The following is a 10,644-nucleotide window of genomic DNA, read 5'->3' as shown; positions in this document are numbered from 1 at the left end:
CCAAAACATTTCTTCATGTGACTATGCCAAGTTCATGTTTTGCACCTTTGGAACGCGTTGGATTTCTTGCGTAAAAGCACCATCCAACTTCCTCGAGACGAGAATGGGTTACGACCACGAACTCGCATCCAATGCGTGCTTGCCGCTTCTTACTTCTAGAAGAAAAAGCATTTCAAAAAGCACGGTTACAACAACATGTGTGTGCGTGAGAGATAGGCATAGAAATACGTAACATACCGTTTGCCCAAAGCACAGTTGCTATACGCTCTGTAAGCGCGTGGGGTCACCGCGCATGACGCAGGAGTGACGTTTCAAGGACGTCTTTGATTGGCTGGACGAAACATGTGCTCGCTCCTAAAAGGTAAACAATGCAGCGTCTAGCCGAAGCTGAACTGTAAAACAGCGAATACGGCTCTGATATCGACATCAAAAGTGTGTTTTTTTCTTTCTGTGATGATCTTGGCTGTATGAACAAACGTGAAAAGAAAGTTGAACGTAGGGAACGCGCTTAAGCGTGAATTCCTGGACGTCTGTATTAGTTCGAATGCGCGTGCTTCATTCAGAGAGCGTTCATACAGCGTCAGGGTTACGCTGTCAACCTATGGACGGATGCAGTGTGCTTTGTGGGAATGCCCCAACGGAAATGAGAAATGTAGTCATGCCGTTTGCTGCCATCAAGTACGTGTCAAAAACTAACGTACCGCAACAGTAGAAACGCCGTCCCAACAGTACCATACCACTAGACATGAGGAGTGTATTTAAGTGTGTTTTTAAAAAGGCAAAATTTAGTAATCGAACTTGAATACTTTTTCTGTACTTCTACGCATTTTTTATGTTGCACTGAAAGCACTACTCTGTGCGTCACCCGGATGTCAAGCGAAATATTCCCTTTTGTCGCAGCAATGCATTATGTGTGTACGAATGCTTCAATGACCGAAACAAGCGGGACATCCATGTCTCTCTTTTGAAGGGGTAGCATACTGTGCCTCGGGTTTGGGCGGTTTGGGGGCACGCAGGAAGCGATGTGAGGTCCTGAACGGTATGCGGTTAAACTATCCAAACCCTGTCAGACAGGACTGATGTCCGCCGGAATGTGACATCAAAGTATATAGAAAGTAACTCGTTACTTTTAAAAGTCCTGAAGATGGTGCCTCGGAACTGTGGCGTCAAAGTAACGACTACGAACAACTCTGGTAGCTGTATCTTGCCAGTATTTATCACAACACGAAATCCACAACACGTATTTACCATTTTGTCGCTTAAAAACGACGTAGAACACAACAAACTGACAGTGTGAAAGCGTCCGATCCGTCTTGTTTACCTTTTTCGCTGCTCGCACGTGGTGCAATGGGCTTCTCCACCAATAGGAGCTCGCCACATCACCGCGCGCGTCACTCCACCCTCTCCCCCTCCTCTTCTGCGCAGAAACTCATTTACAAAGCGTATAACGATCACACAGCATTCTACCTTCCGACCCACAAAATACCTGCAAACAGGGGCAAAGACTCATAAAGAATGGGAATACACAGCACCGACGATTATATACGACACGCACACGTGCTACATACCTCAAATGCGACGAAAATCCTGAATGTCATGCGGTATTTGCTTGAGATGCATAGCTGCGTCCATGCGCTTCCTCGTTTCAAAGCAGACTAACTAGCTTGCTGGCGGTTGGAACAACGCTTCTACTAATGTACGATGGAATATCATAATGGGTTATAAAATTGATAGTTTCACTAGGAACGACAAAACGGAGCAACCATGGCACTTCTACCTAACAGGGATTATTTACAAACATACGAAATCGCACGAACTACTTTCCAAGACGGACGACATATCACTCTCTGCGGCCCGTCATTTCTTGCTTCATGTTCATCCGACAGGGAAATATCCTTCAAAATTTCTCTTAAGACTGAAGCGAGGTGCGTGAGAAAGTCAGTCCTGTATGAATTGTTTTCTCATCGAAATCGCAAGGCCAGACCCTGAATTATCCCACAGGATATTTTTTTCATTGATGTGCCTGTGAGAATATGTATTCGAATCTGTATCCTCTGTAGGAAATTCTGAGAGAACAAGCCGGGGCTTCTGTAAGAAATTCTGAGAGAATGCCATGTTTCTATGAGATTATCTGTAGTGTTCTTCAACCGGGTATTTCATATCGTTAGAAATTGCGTACAAGTGTTGGTTCCAGTAAAGAAGAAACAGGTTGGTAGGAATAATCCTTGGATTGAAAGAGAAATCATTTGTCTGAAGCGTCGCTTAAACAGGTTCACAAAGCGGCCATACTCCAATGTCCAACCGTCTATTAAAACTCGGAGAATGTTGCAAGAGAAAATCGGTAACAATCGACTTCGTTTTTATAACCAGACCTTAAGCAGACTTTCAGTGGAATCACCGCGTAAATTTTGCCGCTACCCCCCCCCCCCCCCCCCCCCATCTTACCGCCTAGAAATAATTCTGACTCTTCCGACCCAAAGCCTAACGCCAACGATTTTTTTCTTTCGCATCGGTATTCACGCAAGATGATGCCATTGTGAGCTCCTTCAGCAGTTATAATGATGTATTGGCTATATCTGACATCCACTTTACGTCCACTGACATGTTATTGCACATGAAAGAACTGACGTTCTGAGGCTGGAACAACATAGAAGGGACAAACACAGACCAGAAGATGTGGGTTGGAGTCCCACAGCTGGCTAACCTTTTCAGTGACTTTCATCTTTCATGTTATTGCATTTCATTTAATAAGACCCTTAAATGGGTTGCGACAGGTCATCCCATGTTATCCCAGATAATCGTAGAATACGGTTCTTTGTATCGATGTGATCCTGCATTGAAAGTTTCACAGCGAAGAGGGTAATAGAAGCGGAGAAAATGAGCACCACGAATACCGAAACTCATGCGGCTCTGACATCACAGCCCTTGACACCACCAATGAGGCAGCGCACGAGAAATCACGTGCGTACGGCTGCCAATAGGAATGAACGCAACTCTGAGCTCTGTGACGTCTACGCTTTGCTCGGGAGTGTGTTCGAGGGCTTGCATGTCGCAAAGTACAACACTTAGGAGAATAAACGTTTTTTTTTTTCAATATTGTGGCGTGCAGTATAATGCGTCCATAATGCAATGAACCACATAAATGAAAGTCTCCCAATCCCTTTAAAGGCTCGAAGGCGTATTCTTTCGTTGTTTCTGAAACATGATGACAGAAAAAGCGTAGGAGCTGATGATTTGCCGAATGCTTTTTGAAACGTTTTGCGAAGTGGATATCTTTATACTTACAACTTATACATAGAAAAGCTTATGAATCTCGTATGGTCCCTAATGCCTGGAAAATAGGTAAGGTTGTCCGGTACCTAAGAAGGGCAATCAGTCTAAGGTGTGAATCCACCTACCTATTTCTTTAACTTCAACACGTAAGATTTTTGAACATATTCTCAGTAGTCATGTGTCAGCCTTTTTTTGAGGAACACAGTATTATCAATGGTTGTCAATATGGGTTCAAGAAAGCTTACTCCACCATTTTTCAATTGATTAAGTTTGTACATGACTTATGGATGTTCATCAATTCGCGCAAACAAGTTGATGCTGTTTTTCTGACTTAAAAAAGGCTCTTCCAATCCAATACAATGTTACTGCATAACTTAAATGACAAGAATAAAATTGGTAGGTTGTCTTTCGTTATATCTAAATGGCCTCCTGCAGTTTGTTGAGTTCAACAGGATAGCAACTGCTCAGTTGCCTGTTCATTCAAGCTCCCCTCAAGGATCTGTTCTAGAGCCTTTGTTGTTTTCAATGTATATAAATGATATGGTCAGTGCTATAAACGTTAATATAAAATTACTTGCTGATAATTGTATTCTGTACAAGGAGGTAAGATCGTGAGATGATGCAATCTGTTTACAGAATTATTTAGATGAGATAACGAAATCGTGCAAAAAAACGACAGAAGGTCAACAACGAGCAAAAGTGTGTCAAAGTGATATTCACTCGAAAAACAAAACAAAATGTACTTGTAACCAACTATATGACTAATGACACCCGTCCAGTACAGCTGAAGCATTTAGGTTTGTTGTTTAGTGAAGATCTTAGGTGCAACCATTAAAAAATGACGTGCTAGCAAAAGCAACCGCCAGGCTGTGCTACCTACGGAGAACGCTGAAAGATGCTGACAATGATACGAAGCTATTTGCATATAAATTTTTAGTTCGATTCATATTACATTATGGTTCCGTAATATGGTATCCAGCAGCCCACATAAAAATTAATGACCTCGAGCAGATGCAAAGAAAAGCAATTCGTTTGGTCTTTAATAAATTTTACCGATATGACTCACCGTCACAGCTATTGGATGTGGCCGGGATTCCCACGTTCTCTCACACAGTAAGGGTTCAGCGTTTGAAGAGCAGTTGGTTAATTATGAATCATCAAACGTGCATCAATCCTTCGTTGTATATCAACATGGTGTGTAGAGGAAGCTCCCGCAACAAACACACTAAACATATTGAACAGTACCGTTTTCGATCGAACTGTTAAAAAAATATATTTTTTTAAAACTTCGATAACCGACTGGAATTCGTTACCAAACGAAGCTGTTGAATATGAATCGTTGCCCTCTTTCATCGCCTTTGTTGCACGATTTTGGTGTTGAGTGTTTCATGCGCCTTGTTTGATTTGTAAGGTTTCATAAGTGAAGTTGTGCCCGTTGTTTGTGCTGTTTATCGCCCCCCCCCTTCTACGGAATTTTTAAAATGCCAGAAGTATTCTAAATAATAAAGCGTACTCGGCCATTTTTGCGCTTGTACTGGTAAGCAAGCACTACCCATGTTGCTCTTCCATCCGAAAGTGGATGTGGAAGGGTTTCATCCCTTTACTAATAAAAAAAAGGGGATGGCCGACCGTTGCTCCTCCCTGGTGCAAACCTGAAGCGTGGCAGCCATCCTTAATCAGTTGTCGCGTGCCTGCATGTAGCACACGGAGGTCGCAAAATAGGACATGCAAAGAAGAAAACCTCCACAACTCCGCGCAGCAACAATATTACCTACAGTTCCAAATTTTAATTAATGGTTTGTGGTTACTTATTAATCTCGTAAACAACGGGAATTATCTGAAGCAGGCTCCATTTAAGGACAAACACAACACGTAAGCCTCCGAACGCCGAAGAATCAATGGAATCAAACAACTCAGGAAACAGGAGCTCATGCCAGGATATCTGACAGCATATATGACCTAGAATAGGAAGGCCTATGTTCGGATCCTGATCTCAGGAACTTTTTCCTGGGTTGTTTGATTTCATTGATTAATCCCCCTCGTACAAGTATAAAATGGATCTAGCATGTTTACCTCTACCTGCGTTTCAAGGCCAAGAACTTTTGCGAAACGGAGTAATCGATGGATTCACTGTATCCTTAATCACCGGAAAGTTTACGTAACGCCATATAAATAATAAAATAGAACTTCAAAATGAGGCTGGTTGATTTACCTCTACCTAAGTTACAAGGCCAGGTACTTTTACCAAATAGTAATCTACGGGTTCACTGTACCCTTAATCACCGACAAGTTAACGTTAGGTCAGACTCAAAATAAATCCGAAATGAGACTGGAAGTTTTACCTCTGCCTACGGTAGAAGGCCAACGGCTTCTACGAAACACACGGATCGATGGGTTCACCGTATTCTTCATCGCCGACAAGAAAACACAAGTATAAATACAAAATGAGACTGGAAAGTGTATTCCTAGACGAACGTCTCTCAAGTCCGGCTGTTGACCCGTGATATCGATTGCAGTTTTTAGGAAACTTCTTCTTGGAACTGTAGTACATGGAAAGAACAATACAGAAAAGAGGGATGAGCATAAGTTGATAAATAAATTAGAAAAAAACATGAGGGGAATGAGGAAAAATAGATAAACCTTCGGGTTCCATTTAAATTTTATTACAGGCTTTTGTAAGGTCCATTTTCCTGAAAAGGGTAGCGCCAGCGAGGTTGGCAGAAAAGCGTTGAATATTGGGTACCTTTCCCGCATTCTGTCAAAGTTGAGTGCTCGCCCGATAATGCTGTCATGGCCTCCCGTCGCTGGTCTTCTGAGGGACCACATGAAGTGGTGCCGACCAGTGAGAGTACGCCTGAGAAGCAACACCGGTGTTGACCAGGTGGTCGAATTCTTTTCGAGCAATATGGCAAGTTTTTCCATCGCCAAACGACGTGGATGTGTAGAAGCGGACCGCGGGTAAGGACACTTGGCAGGCCTGGTCCAGTCGAACGAACGAGTCAGTGAGGGGGCTCCTTCAAGATGTCGCTGTGTTTCGACTGGAGTTAGGGAAGGGTTGTACCTCCAACACCGTTAGCAATGAGGTAGATTGTCGGCCCTCTCGATGAAACTCCCTATTCATCATCTTAAAAATAAAGTAGTTGTGGTACCTCCAATCGTCGGCAGTGCGATGATGTAATGCAGCTTTGGCGAAGTGAGTGGTCTGGTCTGAAAGGCGTTGACGATATACGTAGTTGGAGATAATATACGTGTGTAAGAAATCGGATCCCATGGCCCATATCTTCAGCTTCACGGTACCTTGTAACGCGCGTTAAAGAAACTGTAAAGTGAAATATAACCACAATGCTTCAAGATACCACCATTTAGAACTTGACTGTGTGATCACACACACACACACGTCATCACCTCTCAGTTCTTCATAGTACTTACCGCACTAGTTAATTTTGAACACTTTTAGACACTGAAAGGTGGCAACCCTCAACTTTCGCAAAAAACAAAGTTGAAGTCGGCCCCGCATTGGCTCCGACGACTTGCTGGCAGGGCTGGGCAGGAATACTCAAAATTTGTATTATAATACAAATACTTGCTAAAAATGGTATTATAATACTAATACATAATACATTTTATTTTCAAGTATTATAATACGTAATACTATTACGTCCCTGTATTACTCAAGTAATACTGTAATACTTTTGTGCCGTGGCAGACAGTTATTAGAAAACGAATCCCAGACATATTTCTGAAGCCACCGGTCCGGTCAACGCATGTTTATTTGAGTTGATTGCACTTAAGAAGAAACATCTTTTCAAATACGCTATCTTCTAACGATCGCCCGTTTGGTTTGAGTAGCAGGTTCGCAGGTTCATAGCAGGTGTACGAAAACAATCGTTCAACCGGCGCGGACGAACATAAATTAGTGTTGAACTTTAAGTCTACGCGCTTGTCATCGGGGTACTTGAGGACTTCCAACTTCGCATGGCACAGTGCACAGCTCTCAGGGCACTCTCTCGCGGGACGCAGGTGTGTGTGTCTATAATCCTGCCTTATTTTCTGACGCACCGACCCTGACTCCGTTCTATGATATGACTCCCTAAGGGCTCCGGGTTGTTCACCCAGAGTGGAGAAGTTTCTCAGAAATTTGAGTCAGCCAGCTCCTGTAGTCGTCCCTTTGTTGCACGTTGAAGTGTGACCCTCTTTTGCAGAGCTAGGTCGTGTTCGTAGGACTGGAATAGTACCGAAAGCATACACGTGTAAGACCCATCATCTCAGGCAGGACATGTCATAAGTATTACGAGTTTTGCAGTAATACAATGCAACTAATACTCAATTTTTTGTATTATAATACGTAATACAAATACTCTAAAGTATTACAGTAACGGTATTATAATACAATGTATCTGTAATACTGCCCAGCCCTGCTTGCTGGTTATTAGAGTAAAATTTAATATGACTTGGTACTAACATGTACACAACAACGGCGACCCCTTTCACAAGCACATCAGCACGCCAGCACATGTACACAGGGGTGACAACAATAACACAAGACCAGTGAATAAGAGTATGTACAGTTCAGTAGATGAAGAAGACTACGTACAGTCCCGAACATGTTACCTCTACGCCAGCGAAATACAGCGGGAAAACATTCCGCCAAGTTTTTGGAAGTACTAGGTCGTTAGCAGTGGCGAAGCCAGACCTCCAAGATAAGGGCTCGATACGAAAACTCGCCCCCCTCCCCCGCTGATCCTGGGTGCGACAACACACACATACTTGTGCACACTGCCGGATGAGAGAAAAAAAAAAAAGATTTGGGCGTTCACAATACGATTCCATGTAGGCTGTCATGACCAATGAGGCGGTGTCACGCGATTTGAAGTATTTTGAAAAGTCGATACTTTGAAAACCATTCAAGAGCGTTGCTTAGATGGACGCCATGACCTGCAAGAACTTTCGCAATCGTCACACTGGTCCCCCCCCCCCCATATATTATTTTTTCCTCGGATTTGCACGATTTGCGTAGGTCGGTCGGTAGCAGGTAGGGGGGGGGGCTCGAGCCCCCCCCCCCCCCTACCTGCTACCGACCGACCCACGCAAATCGTGCAAATCTAGCCCTCCCGTGGCTACGCCACTGGTCGTTAGTAGGAATTTTACATGTTGTATCGTTTTGCAGGTTCGAACTTACATTGTGTCACCAAGCGCAACGCAGTGGGGTTTGTACGTATTCACGGTGCACACATGTGTTTAGCATTTGAATCAATATCATGCATCAAATGGATATACGAGGTGTGTTCAAAAAGTACGCGGACTGACGTCATAAAACTAAATGTACTTTATTTCGAAGTTACATGTCCGGGTCCCGTTCAAAGTACTCCCCTCCAGAACGGACACACGTATCCCAACGATGTTTCCACTTGTTGAAGCAGTCCTGGTACGCTTCTTTCGTAGCTTGCTTCAGCTCCTTCGTCGCATTTGCTTTAATCTCGGGAACTGTCTCAAATCTTCTTCCTTTCAAGGGTCTTTTGAGTTTTGGGAACAGGAGAAAGTAACAAGGAGCAAGATCAGGTGAGTAGGGGGGTGGGGAAGAACAGTGATCGAGTGTTTGGCCAAGAACTCCCGAGTTCTGAGGGCTGAATGGGGTGGAGCGTTGTCGTGATGGAAAAATCAATCGCCACTCCTCCACATTTCTGGCCTTTTGCGACGGATGGCGTCCTTCAGACGTTTCAATACTTCAATGTAGTAAGTCTGATTCACTGTGGAGCCTTGGGGGAGATACTCGTGGTGAACAACACCCTTGGCATAAAAGAAAACCGTCAGCATAACCTTGACATTGGATCGAACTTGGCGAGCTTTTTTGGGTCTGGGGGACGTTTCACTCACCCATTGGGATGATTAGACCTTCACTTTCGTAACCATAGACCCATGATTCATCACCTGTTATGATCCTTGAGAAAAAGTTTTCATCTTCTTTTGAACGATCAAGCAGTTCCTGGCAAACCTGGACGCGATTGGCTTTTTGATCGTCTGTCATCAGGCGTGGCACAAATTTCGCAGCAACGCGGTGCATCCTCAATTTTTCGGTCAAAATCTCGTAACAAGATCCTACTGATATCCACCACTCTTCAGCAAGCTCTCCGATGGTCAGACGTCGATTTGCCCGCACCAGGGTGTTGATTTCGTCGACGTGTGGGTCGTCAGTTGACGTGGAAGGACGTCCAGGACGCTCGTCGTCTTCAATCGACTGTCGACCACCCTTAAAACGTTCAGACCACTTGAAACATGCCGTACGCTTCATAGCAACATCACCGTAAGCCGTGTTGAGCATAGCAAATGTTTCAGTCGCAGATTTTCCAAGTTTAACACAAAATTTCACAGCAAGTCGTTGCTCCTTCGGGTTATTCCTTCTGAAATCCGACAAGCGAAAAAAACAGACTTCACTAAACACCGCGTAGCTAACCAACAAATGAAGATATCTCCAATCGGAAAACGGCGTTTCATCAGATGATGTATAGAAACATAGCAGCACCAAGCGGATTGCCCTGGAACCAACTAGAGCCGTGCAATTAAAGCAGTCCGTGTATTTTTTAACACACCTAGTATTTTAGCCAAAAGTTGCTTTAGTTTGGAATATCGAATAACTCGGCGTCAGGCATAGGCAACCAGTAGAAGTCTATGTTAGCCAGAATAGGCCGAAAGGCGAGCCAAACAGGAAGGCTCGTTATCAGCCAATTGGTATGCATAACGGTGTATTTTCATTGGTCATATGCCCAGTTTTGTGCAATGATATCGAACTATGGGCTCTATGGGGAGTTATTGGGGCCTGGTCTCGGCTCATACTATGACAGGATTCTTCAGAGAAGCGTCACCACAATGGAGAGAGCAACCGTAAAACTTTCAGTTTCGATTTCACTTTCAATGCACCTACAGCCGTCCCTTTTTTGGAGCAGACATGGCGGAATAAGTCAGGAAAAGACGGGTTATAGCAGTATGTAGCAGGATTCGCTTCTTGGCGCTGTGTGGCGCAAATGGCGCACCAGTTCCATTACTGCACTTCATATGTACGAGTTCAAGATTGGGAGTCACTCAGACGAAAATTTAATATGACATGGTATCACCGTGCACACAAGGGCGGCAACAAGAACACAGAAGCAGTAAACAAAACTGTACGGTTCAATATGAAGAAGGCTATGTACAGTTCAGAACATGTTACCTCTACGCCGGCGAAATACAGTGGCAAAACATTCCGCCAAGTTTTAGGATGTACTAGGCCTTTAGTAGGAATTAGACAGTGTGTATCGTTTTGTTTTGCAGGTTCAAACTTACAATGTGCGCACCATGTACCGCGCACCAATGTGCGCACCATGTACTACCAAGCGC

This window comes from Ornithodoros turicata, chromosome 2 (genome assembly GCF_037126465.1).
Source record: "Ornithodoros turicata isolate Travis chromosome 2, ASM3712646v1, whole genome shotgun sequence".
Lineage (NCBI taxonomy): Eukaryota > Metazoa > Arthropoda > Arachnida > Ixodida > Argasidae > Ornithodoros > Ornithodoros turicata.
Note: the sequence above shows the minus strand (reverse complement) of the source record.